This window comes from Aegilops tauschii, chromosome 1 (genome assembly GCF_002575655.3).
Source record: "Aegilops tauschii subsp. strangulata cultivar AL8/78 chromosome 1, Aet v6.0, whole genome shotgun sequence".
Taxonomy (NCBI): domain Eukaryota; kingdom Viridiplantae; phylum Streptophyta; class Magnoliopsida; order Poales; family Poaceae; genus Aegilops; species Aegilops tauschii.
In genome coordinates, this window is record NC_053035.3 from 247,316,956 (window position 1) to 247,339,309 (window position 22,354).

A 22,354-nucleotide genomic window follows, 5' to 3' on the forward strand; every position below is an offset into this window, starting at 1 on the left:
CCAAGTAAGAACACTTCCGTTCATCCTATAATATTTAAAACTAGATCAGTAACAATTGTAGGGGAAATGGGTTTATAGCAACATAAAAAATCACCAATACTTATTTTGAAAAACTGAAGAAACAGGTTCATTATGACATATCTTCTCAAAAAGATCAATGTTCAAATGAATTAATTGCTACTGAGACAACAACCAAATTCTAAAACATCAGAAGCTATAATACTTGTCATCAAAATGGATAAAAAGAGATGTATCTTGAACTAAAATACGTCTAGATGCATCCCCTTTTATCCATTTTGATGACAAGTATTTCCGGACGGAGGGAGTACTATAAATAACAAATTGAACATTTTATGAGGAAGGTAAATATAACTGCAATAGCATAGCGACAGTGTTTAGATGACAGCAAATTGATACTAACAGGTGTGTACATGCACAAATTTAGTAACATAGAACTAATAGCACTAAGGCCGTCCACTATGTATGCCAAAACCGGTGTAAAGACAACCGTTGCTACATCTCGCACCAGTGCCCTGCACTAGCGAGCCGATGCAGCGGAAAAAATCAGGGACCTGGACTCCGGAGCACCTAGTTGCTCTGATGCCCAGTTCCTTTGTGCCATAAATATTTAGTATTTTACTGCTTGACTGCTCACATGTGTGGACCAAAGTTGGCTGCACAAACTGCTGAAGTGGTGCTAAATATTTTTCTAATGGCACCGCTGATGAGATGGCAACATTTTTAGATACTAGGTTCAAACTGTGACACTATCTTCGGATGCGTTTGATTGAAGGTGTGGTATGAATGGGTTGGGACCGTGATAGTGTCTGAATCACATCTAACAAATGATTTGTAACAATGAAAGAGGGCCTAACCTTCTCTGCACATGCCAGAAACTTCCTCCCACTGTCCACAGATTCAAACGTAACTAGCTTCACGCATGGAGATTGATGGTGACAACGAGCAGACAGATCTTCAGCCACCCCGCTCCATTCGTTGAAACTGATGGTCATAGGGAGCTACAAGAGGAAGAAATGACTCAAATCGACCGCCGGGTAAAAATCCTTCACTCAAAGAAATAGCCCAAGAGAGAGAAGAGAGGCATACCCGGGCGATGAAGGTGTCGTTGGAGGAGGAGGAACCGCTGGAGAGGTCTTTGAAGAAGACCATGGCGACCCCGGTGGTAGGATGCGAGACGGCGACAACGGGGAAACGACTATAGCTTAGGAAGGAAGGAAGGAAGGAGGAAACAGGGGAAATGTGACTTGTGGTCGGGGAGAAAAGGGGGTAGATATTTCGGCGGTAAGCCAAAGATTTTGAAATGTGGAGGGAAACTTTGCGCGTGGTGCCGCCGGACACCATTCACTTTGAAGGATTGTGTGCATCGCAAATGATTCTTCTGCTTTATGCGCATGGGATGAGTTTGATAATTCAAATTTTGGTGAAAATTTCCCCGGGTACGTCATTGCATAATTTAATACCGCTTTCTAATTTGGGCACACAAAAGAGCGTATAGCACACATACCACACTTACCGCATCGAGCAATTTTAGTTATTAAACAGAGCCAGTTGACCTAAACATTGCACTAACAAAAGACAAGCATTAAAAACAAAGCCTAAGTACGCATGATTTTAACAAATCCGCCGCCGCACCGGCCTATGCATCACCGGTGTGAGATGAGACATCGATGACTTGTCCTGGCGACATGCCGTCGTTGGTGGACTCCGCGTCCCCCTGCTGAAGTTGATCGCGTCCTTGTCCTCGTCCTCGGCGCCGCCCTCAAGGTTGTAGTACTCGTAGTATGGCTGCGCGAGAGCTCGCGTTGGTACTCCACCACAAATTCCTCGATGGATAGACTCTTCTCTACCTCGACCTCGGCCACGTGCAACTCCTCCTCCCGGCGCTCCTCGATCTCTGCTGCCTCCTGCATCTCCAGCTCCCGCTCGACGACTCATGAGGAAGCAGGTGCTCCATGGCCACTGCCGCCTTTTCGGATGGGGGTTGCATGCTGGATTCCGAGGTGGCCTGGAATATCTTGGCGTGTGTGTCCTCGATCTTGGCGTGGATGGCCTCCACCCGGGCCAGGGCGACATCGGCGGCACGGACGGCAGCTCGAGCGCTCTTGGTGTTTGCAGCCGCCGTCGCAACAGCAGCTCCAGCCGTCTCAGCTGCTGCAGCTGCCCTGTCGGCTGCCGCAGACGCCCTCTCTACGGATGCGGCCGCGCTAATTGCGGATGCGGTGATGCTCTCGGCGTAGGCGGCCCCACTCTTGGTGCAGGCGGCGGCGCTCGGGGAGGACGAGACCATTGTGCGGGCCTTCACGAAGCGTTTCCATGACGTCATCTTTGCAAGAAGGGGGTGCGGGAATGGGGATCGGGATATGTGAATTTGGGGGTTGCCGGCACTGGAGCAGACGAGACGACAAAGCTTAAGGAGGAAGACTTAAATAGACCTAGAAATTTTCATCGCAAACGGTTCCTACAAAAAAAACTTTGTGTGATGTTGTGGATATTTTTTATTAGCTCTCAAAGACGAATTTGGAGTAAAGTGGCAAGGGATGGTATTTTAAATGTATGAGAACATTTGTAGTACTAATAGAATTGTCATGTCATATTTTGGAAAATTTCAGGGGTCATTTGACCTTTTAAGACATTTAAGTGATTTTCTAGCCATTTAATGACCGTAATTCAAATTTGAACTACATGTACATGCAACAGCTAACCATAACGGTTTGAAAAGTCATATTTTATGTACTTGTGTGTGATTTAATTCCATGTGCAGTAAATTGGAAGGAATTTTCAAACATATTGGTCTAACTGCTATGACATAATTAAGCATGGAGTGCTATGGCATTTAAATTCCAAAAAATTAAAAAAAGATCAGAAACACATGAAACCTTGCTTGATGTAATGTCATGCCACCAAGATGATGTGGTAAAAATTTTGGCATGTGACAAAAGTTTGGACGCACACCCCTCACAAACAGGAGCAACTCACTAGAAGGCTCGTGGTTTCGAGAGGGAACAATGCATGTTTGATGACGAACGGGAGATAGCTTCCTCTTACGGCCTTCAAAATTTTTATACGTTTAACGTGCACTACTACAACTATCATGTGAAAAATTGGAAAATTCTAGGGATCATTTGACCTTTTAAAGATATTTAAGTGATTTTCTAGCCATTTAATGACCGTAATTCAAATTTGAACTGCATCTACATGCAACGGCTAACCATAACGGTTTGAAAAATCATATTTGTGTACTTGTGTGCGAGTTAGTTCCTTGTGCAGTAAATTAGAAGGAATTTTCAAACATATTGGTCTCACGGCATGGACACATGCATGGAGTGCCATGGCATTTTAATTCCAAAAAACATAAAAAATGATTAGAAAAACATGAAACCTTGCTTGATGCAATGTCATGCCACCAAGATGATGTGGTAGAAAAATTGGCCTGTTTGACGAAAGTTTGAAGACACACCCCTCACAAACCGGAGCAACTCACTAGAAGGCTCGTGGTTCCGAGAGGGAACAATGCTTGTTTGACGACGAATGGGAGATAGCTTCCTCTTCCGGCCTTCAATTTTTTTCTATGTTTAGCGTGCACTAATACAACTATCATGTGCAAATTTGGAAAATTTCAGGGGTCATTTGACCTTTTAAAGATATTTAAGTGATTTTCTAGCCATTTAATGACCGTAATTCAAATTTGAACTACATCTACGTGCAACGGCTAACCATAATGGTTTGAAAAATCATATTTGTGTAGTTGTGTGCGAATTAATTCCATGTGCAGTAAATTAGAAGGAATTTTCAAACATATTGGTCTCACAGCATGGACGCATGCATGGAGTGCCATGGCATTTTAATTCCAAAAAACTAAAAAATGATCAGAAAAACATGAAACCATGCTTGATGTAATATCATGCCACCAAGATGATGTTGTAAAAAAATTGGCTGTTTGATGAAATTTTGGACACACACCCCTCACAAACCGGAGCAACTCACTAGAAGGCTCGTGGTTCCGAGAGGGAGCAATGTATGTTTGATGACGAACGGGAGATAGCTTCCTCTTACGGCCTTCAAATTTTTTCTACGTTTAACATGCACTAATACAACTGTCATGTGAAATTTGGAAAATTTCAGGGGTCATTTGACCTTTTAAAGACATTTAAGTGATTTTCTAGCCATTTAATGACCGTAATTCAAATTTGAACTACATCTACATGCAACGGCTAACCATAACGGTTTGAAAAATCATATTTGTGTACTTGTGTGTGAGTTAATTCCATGTGCAGTAAATTAGAAGGAATTTCAAACATATTGGTCTCACGGCATGGACACAAGCATGGAGTGCCAAGGCATTTTAATTCCAAAAAATTAGAAAATGATCAGAAAAACATGAAACCTTGCTTGATGTAATGTCATGCCACCAACATGATGTGGTAAAAAAAATTGGCCTGTTTGACGAAAGTTTGGACACACACTCCTCACAAACAGGAGCAACTCAATAGAAGGCTCGTGGTTCTGAGAGGGAACAATGCATGTTTGTTGACGAACGGGAGATAGCTTCCTCTTACGTCCTTCAATTTTTTCTACGTTTAACGTGCATTACTACAACTGTCATGTGAAAATTTGGAAAAATGTAGGGGTCATTTGACCTTTTAAAGACATTTAAGTGATTTTGTAGCCATTTAATGACCGTAATTCAAATTTGAACTACATCTACATGAAACGGCTAACCATAACGGTTTGAAAAATCATATTTTTGTGTACTTGTGTGCGAGTTAAAAAATCATTAGACGATGTAAATATCTGGTGTTCAAAAAGAAAATGTAAAGATCTGGCAAGACAACCGGCCCCCACACGATTGGAACTCTATTTCGCGCCTCGGGGTTTGGAAGGTGAGTGGTGCGGGTTCTTAATCAGACATGGTTCTGTATTGGAAACTGTCAGCTATTAATTTCACACACAGATTCCGCTACGGGAATCGTGTGTAATTCAAACTACAGTAGTCATAAATTCCGGCGACTCGCGTGTGTACTGTTTCCGTCGATCTAGATTCCGGTCGCCAATAAATACCACCTTGCTCAAGTCGTCCCGCCTGCATTCTCATCTACATCCTCCCCTCGCTCGCCCTCTCTCTCTCTCTCAAATATCTGCCATGGCGCCGCCGGTCTGCCCACGCGCCGACGAGGAGTCACCGCCCCCAAGGACGCTCACTCAAAGAGCATCGACGAGGACCCCTACGCGCCGCCGGACGAGGTTGCGCCGGACCCCCCAACTTTGGATTGGTTTTGGGGCCAGTACAATCTTTGTCTGTGGAAGTCGCTGCCACCGGCTGAGAAAGCCAGGAAAGAAGGAGATGGTGGATGAGAAAGCCAGGTACCAGGCGGCCTGTGAAGCCCGTGATGCCGCCTGGAAAAAGGAGGCGGTGGAGCTTTGAGGGCGGGCGCGTCATCGTGTGGAGGAGGTGTACGAAGACGGGTACTCCGCGAGAAAGGTCAAAGGCGCTAGGCGCCTCATCGCTGGTTGGAGGTGGGCCGATATGCTCCAGCATGCCACCGACGAGGAGCTCCGGTGGGCGCCCAACAAAATGGCAAGATCGTTCGCGCTCGTCTGCCAGCAAGAGGCAGATCGGTACGTCAAGCGCTGCGAGGCGGAGGAGGCAGAGTACTGCCTCCTGATACGTCTCTAACGTATCTATAATTTTTGATTGTTCCATGCTGTTATATTATCAATCTTGGATGTTTTATAATCATTTTATATCATTTTTGGTACTAACCTATTGCCATAGTGCCAAGTGCCAGTTGCTGTTTTTTCCATGTTTTTTTACATCGCAGAAAATCAATATCAGACGGAGTCCAAATGCCCCGAAACTTTACTGAGAATTTTTTTGGGCCAGAAGGAACACAACAGGCCCTGGTTGCGCCTGGGGAGTGCCCCGAGGGGGGCACAACCCACCAGGGCGCGCCAGGAGGCCCAGGCGCGCCCTGGTGGGTTGTGCCCACCTCGGGTGCCCCCCGGACCGCCTCTTTGCTATATAAATACCCCAATATCCCAGAAACCCTAGGGGAGTCGAGGAAAATCAATTCCAGCTGCCGGAGAGTCTAGAACCACCAGATCCAATCTAGACACCATCACGGAGGGGTTCACCACTTCCAGTGGTGCCTCTCTGTCGGAGCTCAGGAACGACACCTATGGGATCATAGGGAATCCCTACTATGGTTGGTGGGGCATGGGGCTATGCAAAGAGCGGGTCGAGAAGATTAACACGGGGGGATTTTTACCCAGGTTCGGGCCGCAAACAATGCATAAAACCCTAGTCCTGCTATGTGTGAATTTAGTGTTCTTGAGCTCTTGAACTAGCTGCGGTGCATGCCCAGTCCAAAAAGTCTGAATCCTTCCTCAGTATGCCTCGGGCCTCCTTTTATATGTCAAAGGGGTTGCCACAGTGGCACATAGGAGGTGGAAAGTATGTAAAGTGTACAAGTCTATCGCCTGGCACCGTAGGACAAACGCATTTAAGGCACTACCGACGTGCCCTCTTGCTTTATCGGGGACGGCAAAGAGGCTCGTCCCGCCCGTCGCCGCTTCGCCTCGCTCTGACCTGCGTCCAAGATGACAAGGCACGCAGCGCCACGCTGGCTGGCTGGCTGCTGAGCTGGTGCGGTGGCAGGGTCTTCACGATGATCTGCATGCCACCACGCAGGTGCTTGGCTAGTTGGCCCCACGCAGGCGCTCGCCTAGTTGGCGGGCTGGCCGCCACGTCGGAACGGGCGCGGGGTAGCGAAACTCTGGTAGGTGCGGGCCTGGCCTCGGCCTCGCAGACGCCCCCGGCAAGGGCCTTGCCGGGATCTCGTGGGCGTCCCCGGCAAGGGTCTTGCCGGGGGTGTACGGTCGTCCCCGGCAAGATCTTGCCGGGGGTCTTCTGGTCCTCATCTAGGCTTGCAGGCCTTTGGTCTTCACAAATATATGCATGCCACTATGCAAGGCACCCCTGAGTTTTGGTCTTGACACTGTTGATGGTGCCAGAGCTCTCAGACTCAAGGGTGGTGGCCTCGTTGGTGTTGGGCAAACTACCCCGACAAGGCTCTTTCCCGAGGCTACGTAGGCTGCCCCGGCAAGGCTCTTGCCAGGGCCGTATAGGCTGCCCCGGCAAGGGTGTGGGCAGGGGAAAGCCATCTTGTCCTTTCGCTCTTCATGCTTTTGGTTTGAGCGCTCCCTTGGCAGCCTTGCATCTTTCCTTCTTCTGCCCCGCCAAGCCCGGCCGCAAGCGTGGCTATGACTGCCCGTGCACAAGTAAAGGGGTACAGTAAAGGCCCCTACTTTTGTACACCGACAGGAGCCCCCGGGTCTGGGCCACACATAAGTGCAGAGCGTTGTTGGGCCAGGCCCAAAATGGTGCGCGGGCATGCGCAGCAGAGTTTTAAACGCAGTAATTTCTTCGCCAGTTGCGCTTCCTCACGACCCGCATTGAGTGCATGATGTGGGGGTCGTGCGTGGAGCGGTTACAGCACGCTTGCGTCACGTCATGGTGAATAGTATAGAGGCGGCCTGCGGTTTCCCCATAAAAGAGAAAACCGCAGGGGCGCTGCTCATTTACCCTCCGTGCCTTTTCCAATCATGGAATCGCCGTTCCCCTCTTCTTCCTCAAGCACAAATCGAAGCTCTCGCCTCTGCTCGCCGCCGCCGCGCCCCCATTGCCCTCGACCCCTCATCCCCTCCCAGACGCCATGGCGCCCAAGACAAGCAACGGCAAGGGAGCGGCCAAAGACGACGGAGGGAAGGAGTTGCCAGAGAGCGAGTTGGTGGAGCTTCGGACGCAGCGCGCCCTCTTCACCTCGACGGTCGACGCGCTCAACCTCAGGGACATGTTCAGGCCCTTGTGGGGAAGGGAGACGTCGGGGCACCCTGCCACGTGCATCGTCCCTGCCTCCTTCGCCGAGGCCGGTCCGAACTGGTATCCCTTCTTAGTCGATTATTTCTCCTGCGGGCTCTGCCCCCTTTCTCAGATTTCTTCAATGACATCATGCACATCTACGGCTTCCATCTTCTGGATTTCACGCCGAACGCTATGGCATGCATGGCCTTCTTTGCCCATCTTTGCGAGGGCTTTGCCGGAGTGTATCCCAGCACGGCGCTCTTCCGCCATTACTTCACCCCTCGCATCCAGCCAGGGGGCGCCATCTCCGGCTGTATTACTTGGATCCTGAGGACCCAAAGCAGGGGCACATACCCGGAGGGTGCTTAGAAGGAGAGGTGGGATGAGTGGCGGGGCCGGTGGTGCTGGATCGAGGAGGCAGATCCGCAGGAGTTCTGCTGGGTCCGTCGGAAGCCGCCGGTCCGCGGCAAGGACTGGAGCGATGTCGACGCCGACGACAAGAAGCTCACGTCGCTTCCACCAGGATCCATCGCCTCACCTCGGCCGGGCTCACTCTTGAGATGATTGGGGCTGACTTCATCCGCCACCGGATTGCCCCACTGCACAACAAGGGAGGCCGACCTGGGACTTCAGGAACGCGGCTGACGTCATGAGGCTCCGCCCCGGCCTGAAACACAATTTCACGGTGCTGCAGAACGCTCATCTTTGCCAGAGGCTCTTTCAGCTCAAGGTTGACGAGGCTAGCGGGGTCGAGTGGACCGGCAAGGCCGAGAAGGCCGGCAAGGCCGGTGGGTCTCTTTTTGGGTTGCCAGCGGGAGTGGTCCCGTTGAGCAACAACTCCTGCCAGACCACCATCATCGCCATGATGCCAGACTTCAACGCGCACGGCCTCGATCCAACCTGGGCCGAGCTGGAAGTGGAGCGGGTGCAGGCATTCTTCGACAACCTGTCAGAGAGGTATGTTCGTGACGAGCCACTGCGAGTCTGCGACACCACTTGGGAAGAGCTGGCGTACATCGCCGCCAGGGCGGAGGAGGCGGCACTTGCTAAAGAGGCCGGCAGCGTCGGCACCATGGAGGACGAGGCCGACACGGCCGCAGAAGAGAAAGAGTTTGCCGAGTGGGCGGGGTCCGCCAGGGAAGCCAGCGGCGCCGGCGCTGGGGCTCCCCTTGTCGAAGACGTGGTCGAGGAGTCGGCCGAAGAGGAGACTGAGGCGGATGACCCCCCGGCCCCGTGGAGAAAACGTGTCCTGCGGCGGGCTAGCTTCGGCGAGCCGGTCCGGCCCAGCAGGACCACGTAGCGGCAACAAGCCCAGGCGCAGTCCGCGTGCGAGACAAGGGCCGCGGCAGCGAAGAAGGCCACGGTCGCCGCTTCTTCCTCATCCAAGCGACGCAGTATGCCTTCGCCTTCCCCTCCCCCCGCGGAGCGGGTGCAGGCATTCTTCGACAACCTGTTGGAGAGGTATGTTTGTGACGAGCCACTGCGAGTCTGCGACACCACTCGGGAAGAGCTGGCGTACATCGCCGCCAGGGCGGAGGAGGCGGCACTTGCTAAAGAGGCCGACAACGTCGGCACCATGGAGGACGAGGCCGACACGGCCGCAGAAGAGAAAGAGTTTGCCGAGTGGGCGGGGTCCGCCATGGAAGCCAGCGGCGCTGGGGCTCCTCTTGTCGAAGACGTGGTCGAGGAGTCGGCCGAAGAGGAGACCGAGGCGGATGACCCCCCGGCCCCGGGGAGAAAACGTGTCCTGCGGCGGGCTAGCTCCGGCGAGCCGGTCTGGCCCGGCAGGACCACGTAGCGGCAACAGGCCCAGGCGTAGTCCGCGCGCGAGACAAGGGCCGCGGCAGCGAAGAAGGCCACGGTCGCCGCTTCTTCCTCATCCAAGCGGCACAGTATGCCTTCGCCTTCCCCTCCCCCCGCGAACGCCGACCCAGAGGTCGACTTCGACCTAGGGTCCTTCAGCCCGAAGAGGAAGAGGAGGCCAGCGGAGGAGGACGAGTAAGCATTTCGCCTTTCATCATTTCTGACTCTCTGCTTGTGCCATCTTCCTTAACTTGATCTCATCTTCACAGCGACACAGATACGCTAGCCCAAAGGGCGGCGAAGAGGGCCAAGGCCTCGACGGGCGACAAGCCCCCGGCGAGCACTCCGCACACGCCGGTCTTGGTGGAGATCAGCCCGGATAACAACCCTCGGCGCAGCCTCCGCTTCAGCCCCCAGCGTGAGTTCATTACTCACTCTTCATCGACGGTCATTGGGGCGTGAATCCTTGATGCTGACCTTGCCGGGCTTGCAGGAGGAGAGGGGCAACAGGAGGAGCCACAAAAGGCTGTTGTCGGTGTCAAAACCGGCGGATCTCGGGTAGGGGGTCCCAAACTGTGCGTCTAAGGTCGATGGTAACAGGAGACGGGGGACACAATGTTTACCCAGGTTCGGGCCCTCTCTATGGAGGTAATACCCTACTTCCTGCTTGATTGATCTTGATGAATATGAGTATTACAAGAGTTGATCTACCACGAGATCGTAATGGCTAAAACCCTAGAACTCTAGCCTGTATGACTGTATCCGTTTCCGGACTAAGCCCTCCGGTTTATATAGACACCGGAGGGGACTAGGGTTGTACAAAGTCGGTTACAGAGAAAGGAATCTTCATATTTGGTCACCAAGCTTGCCTTCCACGCCAAGGAGAGTCCTATCCGGACACGGGAGAGAGTCTTCGGTCTTGTATCTTCACAGCCAATTAGTCCGGCCCATGTCCAACAGGCTGGACGCCCAAGGACCCCTTAGTCCAGGACTCCCTCAGTAGCCCCTGAACCAAGCTTCAATGACGAGGTGTCCGGCGCGCAGATTGTCTTCGGCATTGCAAGGCGGGTTCCCCTTTCCGAATACTCCAAGATAGTCTTCGGACGAACGTGTCCAGATCTGCAACACAAGTACCAAAACTGTAGAGAATATAATATTTCATGAGTCCAATCTGCCGACAACTTTTCGTAACGTGACATCACGCTTGCCCGGTCATTATTTCGAACCGTTTCCTGTCCTGCCGTTCCATGTTTCCAGGCGAGGTTTTTATTGGCACGTCTTGTCGAAGCAAAGATTGTGTCCCCTTATTGCGGGATTCTCATTAATACGTGTGGGTAACCCAACCGTTCCATTGGAAAGATTCCTCAGGAATAGGCAGGTCTTCAGGCTTAGGAGGAGGCGTTCGATATGCCTTTATAAAGGAGCCAAGGGTCGTCTTTATTTACGCCAAACCTCTCCTCAGCCTTTCCAACCTCGAGTTCTAGCACCCAAGGTTCGACTCCATTGCTTCAAGCTTCCCAGTCATGTTCGGACCCAGCTCACAGGGCCGATGGGTGGCTTCCTCTGTTACAGAGGAGGAAATTGCGAAGCTTCGGGCGGCCAGATACCTGACCACGGAGATCCCCCACAGGCTTCCTACTCAAGGAAAGGTTATTCCGACTCCCAGATCCGGCGAGAGGGTCGTATTCATCTCTCACTTCCTCCGAGGGCTAGGGTTCGCTCTTCACCCCTTTGTCCGGGGGCTCATGTTTTATTACGGACTAGATTTTCACGATCTAGCCCCAGATTCTTTCCTCCACGTCTCGACGTTCATCATCACGTGTGAGGCCTTCCTCCGAATTCCCCCACACTTCGGCTTATGGATCAAGACCTTTAGTATGAGGCCGAAGGTGGTCGACGGGAAACAAGCGGAGTGCGGCGGTGCCGTAGTGAGCAAGCTTACTAATACTCTCTGGCCAAAAGGCTCTTTCACCGAAACTTCCAACCAATGGCAGCGGGAGTGGTTCTACGTCACAGAACCCCGTGGTACCAAGTGGGCAGCTATACCTGCGTTCTGTTCTGGCCCTCCGTTACAACTTGCATCATGGATTAATAAGGGGCTGGACTGGGGATCAATTGATGAAGTGCAGACTCTACAGAGCCGCATCCGGACCCTCCTTGAGAAGGACATCAACCTTGTCAGCGTGATTCAAGTAATGCTAGTCTGCCGAGCCATGCCATGCCAGTGTAGGCCTCGTCGCATGTGGTAGTTTAATCTGGAAGGACCACGAACCCTCCAACACTTCTTCGGCACTACGCACAAAGGGATGTGGAAGTTGTTTTTTGGGAAACGAAAACAGTGGCCGGACACCACCGAGGACATCGGCCTCGACTGCAACCATCCAGATACCTCGGTAAGCGCTCAATCTTCAAACACTTTGTAGTTAAGCATGCCGTAATACGTTACTGAGCAAACTATCGTCTTCCAGGGCTGGGTAAAGAAAGCAGAGTGAATTAGGTGTTCGGCCCCCCTCCCCGAAGACTCAGCGGATCCCGTACTAACAAGGATGCTAGCCCCGGCACCATACCAGATGCCTGTGGAGGAGGATAAGGCGGAAAGCGGGAGGACCAAAGGCGGCCTCCATCCCGAAGGTATATCGAACATTGTGTCCGGGGGAATCAAAATTCCATCGTCCGACGACAAAAGTGAAGGAGAAGTTAACGTCTCTTCGCCCCATTGAAAGAAAAGGGCTGCCTCCGAAGATTGGGACAAAGAGGCTCTTAAGCGAGGCAAGGTGCCCCAGTCGGGCGGGTCGGGCTTGGAGGATGGCGTCTTCGCACAGTGACGATGAGGGCAAGCCTCTAGCTGAATCGTGAGTGAACAAGGATGTTTTTTAAACATATCCCGTTCCTTTCCTGTTACCAGGGTAACATCTAAAATATATGTTTTCACAGCTTGGCAAATAGTCTTCTTCACCAATCCTCTTCCTCGGGAGATCTTCTTCCAGAGATGATGGAAAGCGAGACACCTCCACCGGTCTCCTCGCCTAATAAGGCGGACGACTTTGAGGTGTCGTCCCAGAGGGTCTCTCCTGATCAACAAGTGGTGCGAGGGGTGATGAAGACACTGCCCGAAGGTGATACTTTGGTAGCCCAGGATCCGGGGGCCAATAATAAAGGCCCCGGACTGTCCGGTTTACAACTAAAGGCGACTTTGGGGACAGATAAGCGAATCCCTTCGAAGGGAGGCCGTACTCCTACAGCAGCTTCCGGAGGTCCAAAAGCACCGGATATATTGACGAACATGCTGGGCGTCCATCTCGGAGGAACATCGTACCTTGATGGGTATGGTGGTTGAAAAGGTTCTGTCCGCGAAAAGCGGATTGAATGAAGCCTGTGCGAGCCTGTTAAGAGGCTTCGAGGTTTGTACTGAAAAAAAATCTTTGAGTGTGCTTTATTCATGAACTGCGCCTGTGTATAGGTAGTAGCCCCTGAGACTCTGATTGGCTTCCTAAAGGGGGCGGTCAGAGGATCAAAAAGATATGCCTAGGAAATAATCTGATGAATTGGAACACAGGCTGTTACCCCCTGGCGACTACCCGGACTACGGAGGTTGCAGAGCTGCAGCGGAAGCTTGATGTAGTGGATGATGACATTACGCTTATCAACATGCGACTTGACGAGGTGCAAGGTATGTCTCGGGGGTGGTCATTACATGCACGTGCCTGTATTTGATCATGATGCTAAGAATTGTATACTGAAATATGCATGACTACAGATGGTGCCGCCGCCGTCGAGATCCTTCGGGCTGAGCTGGCCCGGGCCAAGGAGCAGGCCCGGATTAATAATGCGGCTGCCGAGAAGGCATCTGCCGAGTTAAAGGCCGAATAGGCTGCTCGGCGCCAATGCGAGGAGAGAATATCCACGATGACGCGTGAGCTAAAGGATGCCGCCAGCCGCTATGAAATCCTCGAGAAGGATAATAAAGCAAAACGGCTAATTTTTACAAGGCCTTACGAGAGGCGAAAGAAGCATGGTCCGAATCTAGAGAGGCCCGGGAGGAGATCCGACAAGCTGGGGAGATCGCGGCTGGTAAGCCCTTTTTATTGCAAACTAAGTTCGGCGATCCAAATTATGCTCCACTTAATCAAGTGTGGAGTTCTCCAGACGCGTTATTGGACCTGCCAAAGAGTGCTTCCGATGCGGCGCAGTTTTACCAAGCGCGAGAAGGGTATGCAACGGAGAAGCTTGTATGGTCGCAGTTCGGTGCGCCACCACTGTTGCTGAACGAACAGATGACCCAATGGGCCGAGCTCCATAGACTATCCGGTTCTGCCATGAAGGATGCCGTGATTGGGCTGTGGCCGAACGAGCCAATTCTGGATAGTTATTTTGGTTTGGTGCGGTCACTTACTGATGCGGTGTCGTGTATCGACGTCGTTAAGCGGTCAGCATGCATTGAAGTTGCATGGATGGCCTTTGCCCGTGTCAAGACATACTGGGCGAAGATGAAGGCCACTGATGTTGCAATGAAGGGTCCACCCAAGGGCAAGGACAATCACGCACCAGAGCATTATTTCGAGGATGTTTTGTAGGGTGCCCGCTTGATAGAGGGTCAATGCTCGAAAAACATGATATTCGAGTGAAATGTATGGAAATTTGTAAAAGACAATATTATAATAAGGCTATTTTTGTAGTTTCGCCTAAAACTTTTGTTCCTCCTGTGCGGCCGTTTTTGTATTAATCTGAAAGTTTTCCAGTCGTCGCATTCCGCCCCCTTGTATAAAGTACGGGGGTGTTCAGAAAAGCATTTGATCACTCTTAACCCAACGTCTTGGTCCATTAAGGAGGTGTCAATGCGGTGAACGAGGCAATCGGACTATAGGGTGTTAACACTCACAATTAGCCATAGGAGTTTTATGGGGGGGACTACGATATAGCCCTTGGTATGTACACGGCTTATTCCAATATGGTACGTTACATATATGACCTGAAGAAAAAGGTCATTCGTATAATACGGAGGGAATCGCGAAAGATTCCGATAAGTCATCGAGTGGTTGACCAGCTCTCGCCGCATCATGACAGTTAGTTTTTGGCTTTCTCTACTGAGGTGATTGACCAGATGAACCAGAAGCACAATCGCAGTAGTTCTCCCTTTACTACCCTAGCCGATAGAGCGGAACGTAAGGTAGCAAGCACAGGAGCCGGGCAACCCAACTATTGACCCTAGACATGATTCAGAGCTGATGCATATAAGGCCAAACTCGCGACGCCGAAGTACGCTATAAAGCTGTTCGGACTTGTCGGCAACTCATTTGTTCCCATACCAAGCCCCTGGCAAGTTACGCCGAGGTGTATGTGTGAAACAACCACAGGAGCCAAATTCAGTTTTTTTTAAAAAGTGAATGCTGGATGCGGATTTTACTGGGACCTGAGTGATATGCCAATATTTATTTATAGATAATGAAGCCGCAACCCCGGCTATTTGACATGCCCGGGGTCGAAGGCGGAGGAAAAAGGCACATTACAGGCTCGAAATAAAGAGTGCGGTCTACAAAAAGTTATTTTGGACCTCCTGTCGCACGTCCGCGCCGCCTGTCATCGGTGAGGGGACTCCTTGACGGAAATAGCCCTTAGGTGAGTGTACGAATCCGAACTCCGATAGAGTCCATGAGATGATTAGCCTTTGCGTCACCTGTGGTAAAGGATAATGAAAGAGAAAGAGTAATTAGAAAAGTAACAAAGGTTATGGGAGTGCTTGCAGGCTCGTCCGTATTGTGCTTCCGCCGATGCCCAGGGTATCTTAAGTGCATAGTTATGTATGCATGGTACAGATTTCGCAGGTATATTAGGTGGGCGGCGGAAGCCGAACTGCTAGTTCCGCTCCGGGATTGGTCGATCCTGTTGAATGGAGACCGGTGGTTTAATGGCCGACGAGGTATGCGGTTTAATAAGACCGCTTTGTACTTTGGCTGAGGTTGCCGTAGTATGATCTTCAGTCCGGAGGGAGTGCTTCTCCTGCTCCCTTGTAGAGTTGTGTGTCCCGTATAACATATTCACTGTTCTTACTTCGGGGGGAAATTGCTTCTGACCCCCGTTATTTGGTTGGTGAGTCTCTTCGTCGTCGCTATCACCAGGTGGCCTCCTCCCCTTGTGTTCGGCATTGAGCTTGCCGGCCTGCTTGAAGACCCAACAGCTTCTGTTGGTATGATTAGCTAGTTTTTCGGGGTGGCCATGAATCTGGCAGGGCCGATCCAATATCTTGTCTAAATTGGATGGTCCGTCTTTGTTTGCCTTGAATGGCTTTTTTCGCTGACCGGGTTTGGGACCGCTGAATCCGGTGTTGACCGTTGTGTCATGCGTTCTTTCATTATCATTGTGACGTTTGTGCTTGCTGCTCGTGGCTTGCCATTGCCGTCTCGGACTTCAGAGGTGCCCGGATCACTGGCGCTATTGCTTCTACGAGTGAGCCAGCTGTCTTCTCCCGCGCAAAAGCGGGTCATCAGAGCGATAAGGGCTGACATGGATTTTGGTTTTTCTTGACTGAGGTGGCGGGCGAGCCACTCGTCCCGGACGCTGTGTTTGAAGGCCACTAGGGCTTCCGCGTCCGGACAGTCGACGATTTGATTCTTTATAACTAAGAACCTAGTCCAGAGCTTCCTGGCTGACTCTCCGGGCTGCTGGACAATGTGACTTAAGTCATCGGCATCTGGTGGCCGGACATATGTACCTTGGAAGTTGTCGCAGAAGGCGTCTTCCAAGTCCTCCCAGCTGCCAATAGAGTTTTCCGGCAGGCTGTTTAACCAGTACCGAGGTGGTCCTTTGAGTTTTAACTGGAGGTATTTGATGGCGTGGAGGTCATCTCCGCAGGCCATATGGATACAGAGAAGAAAATCCTCGATCCACACCGCGGGATCAGTTGTTCCATCGTATTATTCGATATTCACGGTTTTAAACCCTTATGGGAATTCATGCTCCATTACTTCGTCAGTGAAGCAGAGTGGGTGTGCGGCGCCTCTATATTGGGCCACGTCGCGACGTAGCTCAGATGGAGTTCTTCTGCGGTTTTCGGCCCAGGCGTGACTAGACTTGTCACGTCCGAATAGGTAGCCGATGTTACGTGTCGAGGCACGTCCTCGCGATCCGTAGATCGATCTGGTATATCCCGCTCTGCTGTCTAGGTCCTGCATGCCAAGGGTCGTATGTATGCCCCCGAGCTGTTTTATTTCTGTTGTTTCGTTGGGGTAAGGTGGGCTGCTGTTCGGCTTGAGCTACCGCTTGATCCCGACCGCGTTGTGGTCGGTCACCCAAATTGTCCCGACCGTGTGGTGCAGGTTCCGTCGCTTCCTCATCGAACTGAGGTAGCAATCTGTGCTGCGGGTAACCATTGGTTGGGCGCTTGAGGCCATATTCTTCGGCTGCTAGGATATCTGTCCATCTATCATTGAGCAGGTCTTGGTCAGCTTGAAGCTCCTGCTGCTTCTTTTTCAGGCTCCTTGCGGTGGCTATTAGCCGGCGTTTAAAGCGCTCCTGCTCGAGAGGCTCCTCAGGCACGATGAAATCCTGGTTGCCGAGGTTCTCCTCATCCTCGGAGAGCGGAAGATAATTACTGTCCTCCGAGTCTTCGTTTATGGCCTGTTCATCAGGGCTGACATGCCCGTCTTCCCGTTCATCCTGTTCGGAGGTTGCCCGAACAAGGTCTTCATTGTCTTCGGCATCGTCCGGAGTATCGTTTTCTCCGGTGCCGGTATTGCTGTCTTTTGCACGATGTGACTTAGAGCGGCGCCGCTGGAGCCGGTGTCTGGGCTGTGTCTCAGGAGGTTTATCCTCAACTGGATCCTCTTTGTCATCGTTGTTAGTTTCTTTAGGTGTATCCACCATGTATACGTCGTACGAAGAAGTGGCCGTCCAGCTTCTGGTAAACGGCGGGTTTTGGCCCTGCTCCTCATCGGCATCGTCGTCCATACCGTCGATGTCTTCGGAACCGTAACCGAGCATGTCGGTGAAGTCCTCGACAGTGGCTATGTAGTGGGTGGCGAGTGGGAAGCGAAATTCCCTGTCATCAGCCTCCAGTTCGAATCGGATATAATGCGGCTGTGAGCCCTCCGCCAAGGATAGATTTTTTAATGAGTTTAACACGTCGCCTAAAGGCGAGTGCTAGAAGATGTCCGCGGCGCTGAATTCGAGACCGATGACCGATCCAGCACCCTCGACATGCGCGGACACACATGGTTCGGAACTTATGGCCGAAAACGAGTCCGAGGTTCCGGAGACACAGATATCACCCGGGGTTAGGTCTATGTGCGGCTCCAACGCCGCGGAGTCTGCGGCTTCTATGGCGGGGTTGAGCTTCCCGTCCTCGGATGTCGCGAGCTACTCCGGATCTAAGGCCGGAGTAGTTACAGGTGCAATTTCCCGAGTATGGACCTATGACAGATTTAACTCATGTTCATCGTAGGGACAGGGAGCGGCTGTTGTGGTCTCAAAGTCGTCGAAGATCTAGTCTCCACGGGTATCCGCGACATAGTACAAGCTCCCAAATCTGACCTGATGGCCAGGGGCGTAGCTGTCGATCTGCTCCAGATGGCCAAGCGAGTTGGCCCGCAGTGCGAAGCCGCCGAACACAAAGATTTGTCCGGGGAGGAAGGTTTCCCCTTGGACGGCATCGTTGTTGACGATTGAAGGAGCCATCAAAACCTTTTGGGGACAGCACAGTGGAACTGTCAATGAAAGCACCAATGTCGGTGTCAAAACCGGCGGATCTCGGGTAGGGGGTCCCGAACTGTGCGTCTAAGGTCGATGGTAACAGGAGACGGGGACACAATGTTTACCCAGGTTCGGGCCCTCTCTATGGAGGTAATACCCTACTTCCTGCTTGATTGATCTTGATGAATATGAGTATTACAAGAGTTGATCTACCACGAGATCGTAATGGCTAAAACCCTAGAACTCTAGCCTGTATGACTATATCCGTTTTCGGACTAAGCCCTCCAGTTTATATAGACACCGGAGGGGACTAGGGTTGTACAAAGTCGGTTACAGAGAAAGGAATCTTCATATTTGGTCGCCAATCTTGCCTTCCACACCAAGGAGAGTCCTATCCGGACACGGGAGAGAGTCTTCGGTCTTGTATCTTCACAGCCCATTAGTCCGGCCCATGTCCAACAGGCCGGACGCCCGAGGACCCCTTAGTCCAGGACTCCCTTAGCTGCCCCCGACACGCCACCCCCGCCGACCACGCCACCTAGAGGGGTGTCCCCGGCAAGGGCACCCACCGCCGAGCCCACGCTCATGGAGGAAGGGGAGGCGAGCTTGGGTGCTGGTGGCTCCGTCCCGGCAATGAATGTTGGCGGGGAGGGAACCACTTCCTCCCAGCCCGGCACGGGTAAGTTGCTTGCCTCCCGTCCCTATTCTTTCATTTCTTTGTTCCAAGCTTTGATTTCGGGCCTCGCTTCATCCTTCTTTCTGGTTTCCAGACCCTCCCTCGATGGACCAGGAGGACATCGACACCGTCATCGAGGAGGTCGCCAAGGATGCTGAAGCCGGGGCCGCCAAAATCGCGACTGGGGAAGCCGCCAAGTCCACCTCCTAGGAGGCCGCCAAAGGGCTTGCCGGGGAGACCGGCAAGGGGCCTGCCGGGGAGTCCGGCGAGACCGCTGCCGAGGAGGCCGCCAAGGAGCCCACCGAGGAGGAAGGGGCTAACGACCAACCTTCCTCCCCCGCCGCTCCCGCCACGGGCAAGTACCTGAAGGTGGGCGATGACTTATTCAACCGCCTCCCAGGGGCGGCAAGCACCAGGGCACCGGTCGAAGGGGAGGTGTTTGACGACGAGGCGCTCGCCACCGCCGGGCTCCAGGTTGTTGACGAACCGAGCGCCAGTGATGGCGGTTCGCAGGAGGAGCAGCTCCTCCGGGTCATGAGCGCCAACTTCCAGAAGGTCCAGGCGCTCCACCATGCCCGCCAAGACAAGGTGAACTCCAGGATGGCGGCGGTGGACAAGGCGGAAGTGGATTTCGAGGAGCGCGTCACTCAGACGCAAGTATGGTTCGGTGAGGCTCGGGGAGAGTTGAGGACTGCCTAGGGTGAGCTGGAGGAGCACAAGCAAGAGCTCATCCTGAAGCAGTCCGACGTCGAGAAGGCCCAAGAGGCGGCGTAGCAATAGGCCGCCAAGGACGAAGCCACCTGGCTGCAGCAGCAAGCTCTCCTGAACACCTAGGAGGAGGACCTCGTTGCCCGCGAGCAGGCGCTTGCCACCACGCTCCACGACAAGGACGAGGAAATCGGGAAGATCGTCGCACAGTGGACCCATGAGCTGGAGTAGAGGCACAAGGACACACTCGATGCTCTGGCCCTGGACCACGCCGGCAAGGTGGAGAAGTTGGAGCTGGAGCGGGAGGAGCTGAAGAAGAAGGTCTCAGAGCTAACGGAGGAGAGGGACATGGCCAATCACACTCTGGCGGATTCGCAGGTCACCGTCTCCGACCAGATCAAGCTGCTCTCCGAGGCCAACAGCTCCATTGATGATCTGAAGCTACAACTGGGCGCCCTGGAGGGGACGCTTTCAGAGGTCACGGCCCGGGAGGAGACCCTGAACAAGGCCCTCGAGACCGAGAAACAGCTGCGGAGTGATTACGCCGCCGCCCATAAGGAATATGTGGGCAGCGTAAATCTCTGGATCAGCCGTCTCGTCGACATTGCAAAGAATCTCACCGCGCAACTAGCCGTCATGGGCATGCCGGATGTTAGGTACTCCCAGGAGCCGAACGTGAGCCCCAATCCCAGGCTGACCTTGTTCTTCGAGCGCGTCCTCGACGCCCTGGAGCAGCTCTGCTCCAATCGAGCGACATATCTGGCCAATGAGGCCTGGCAGCTTTACCGGGGCGCCCTGACCAAGGTGCTCACTAGGGTGGCATTCTGGAACCCCAGCCTCGACTTCACCAACGCGCTTGAGAGCTTGCCGGAGGACACGGACCTCGCGGAGCTCGAAGAGCATATCGAGTCCATCATCAACCGCGTTGACGGAGTCAAGAGGGTGGAGGGCCAGCGTCGGGACTAGCCACCCCATTTCTCCTTGCCGCCGCGAGTTCATGCCCAAGACGATTTTATCTTAAGTTAGAACCGCAACAATCATTGATGTAATATAACTCTGCAGTACTTTGAAATGAAGCATGCTATCTTCCTGTTTGATCCTTGTTTGTATGTACACACCCTACCCCTAGTTGGATAGGTTTGCCGGCGCATAAACCCATGCTATGGCGCTTTGAGGAACGGATCCTTAGCAGCCTGCCGGGGGGCACTTGCTGCCGGGCAAGCCCCCTTGTCGTTCTCAGCGCATCCACTTGAGCTGTTGAGCGGACTCGAAACAGAACAAGGGCGTTGCCAATAGTGGAAGGGTTCCCTTGCGCTAGGTTTTCCATACAAAGGGCAAGATCTTTCGAGGAAAATAACCTTATAATAAAGGAAAATTGCTCAAAGTTTTGCGTGACTTAGCTTTTTCGTCACCACGCGGATGGTTATTGCGGTTGCGGACGGCACCGCCTCGCCTAGCTGATGGCACCAGTGTAGCTGATCGACGTCGCCTTCTTCTCTCGAGCCATCGTGATGAAGGAGTCGATGAGTTGATTTCAAAACCAGACTTTCACAGCCTCAACGCCCCCTACCTGGCGCGCCAAAGATGTCGGGGCTCAGGAACGACACCTATGGGATCACAGGGAATCACTACTACGGTTGGCGGGGCGTGGGGCTGCGCAAAGAGCGGGTCGAGAAGATTAACACGGGGGGATTTTTACCCAGGTTCGGGCCGCAAACGATGCGTAAAACCCTAGTCCTGCTTTGTGTGTATTTAGTGTTCTTGAGCTCTTGAACTAGCTGCGGTGCATGCCCAGTCCAAAAAGTCCGAATCCTTCCTCAATACGCCTCGGGCCTCCTTTTATATGTCAAAGGGGTTGCCACAGTGGCACACATGAGGTGGAAAGTATGTACAATGTACAAGTCTATCGCCTGGCACCGTAGGACAACCACATTTAAGGCGCTGCCGACGTGCCGTCTTGCTTTATCAGGGACGGCAAAGAGGCTCGTCCTGTCCGTCGCTGCTTTGCCTCGCTCTGACGCGCGTCCAAGCTGACGAGGCACGCAGCGCCATGCTAGCTGGCTGGCTGCTGAGCTGGTGCGGTGGCAGGGTCTTCACAAAGATCTGCATGCCGCCACGCAGGTGCTTGGCTAGTTGGCCTAGAAGCTGCATGCTGCCACGCAGGCGCTCGCCTAGTTGGCGGGCTGGCCGCCACGTCAGAACGGGCGCGGGCAGCGAAACTCTAGTAGGTGCGGGCCTGGCCTCGGCCTTGCAGACGCCCCCGGCAAGGTCCTTGCCGGGATCTCGTGGGCGTCCCCGGCAAGGGTCTTGCCGGGGGTCTACGGTCGTCCCCGGCAAGATCTTGCCGGGGGTCTTCTGGTCTTCATCTAGGCTTGCAGGCCTTTGGTCTTCACAAAGATCAGCATGCCACTACGCAAGGCACCCCTGAGTTTTCGTCTCGACACTGTTGATGGTGCCAGAGCTCTCAGGCTTAAGGGTGGTGGCCTCGCTGGTGTTGGGCAAACTGCCCCGACAAGGCTCTTTGCCAGGGATACGTAGGCTGCCCCGGCAAGGCTCTTGCCGGGGCCCGGCAAGGGTGTGGCGGGGGAAAGCCATCTTGT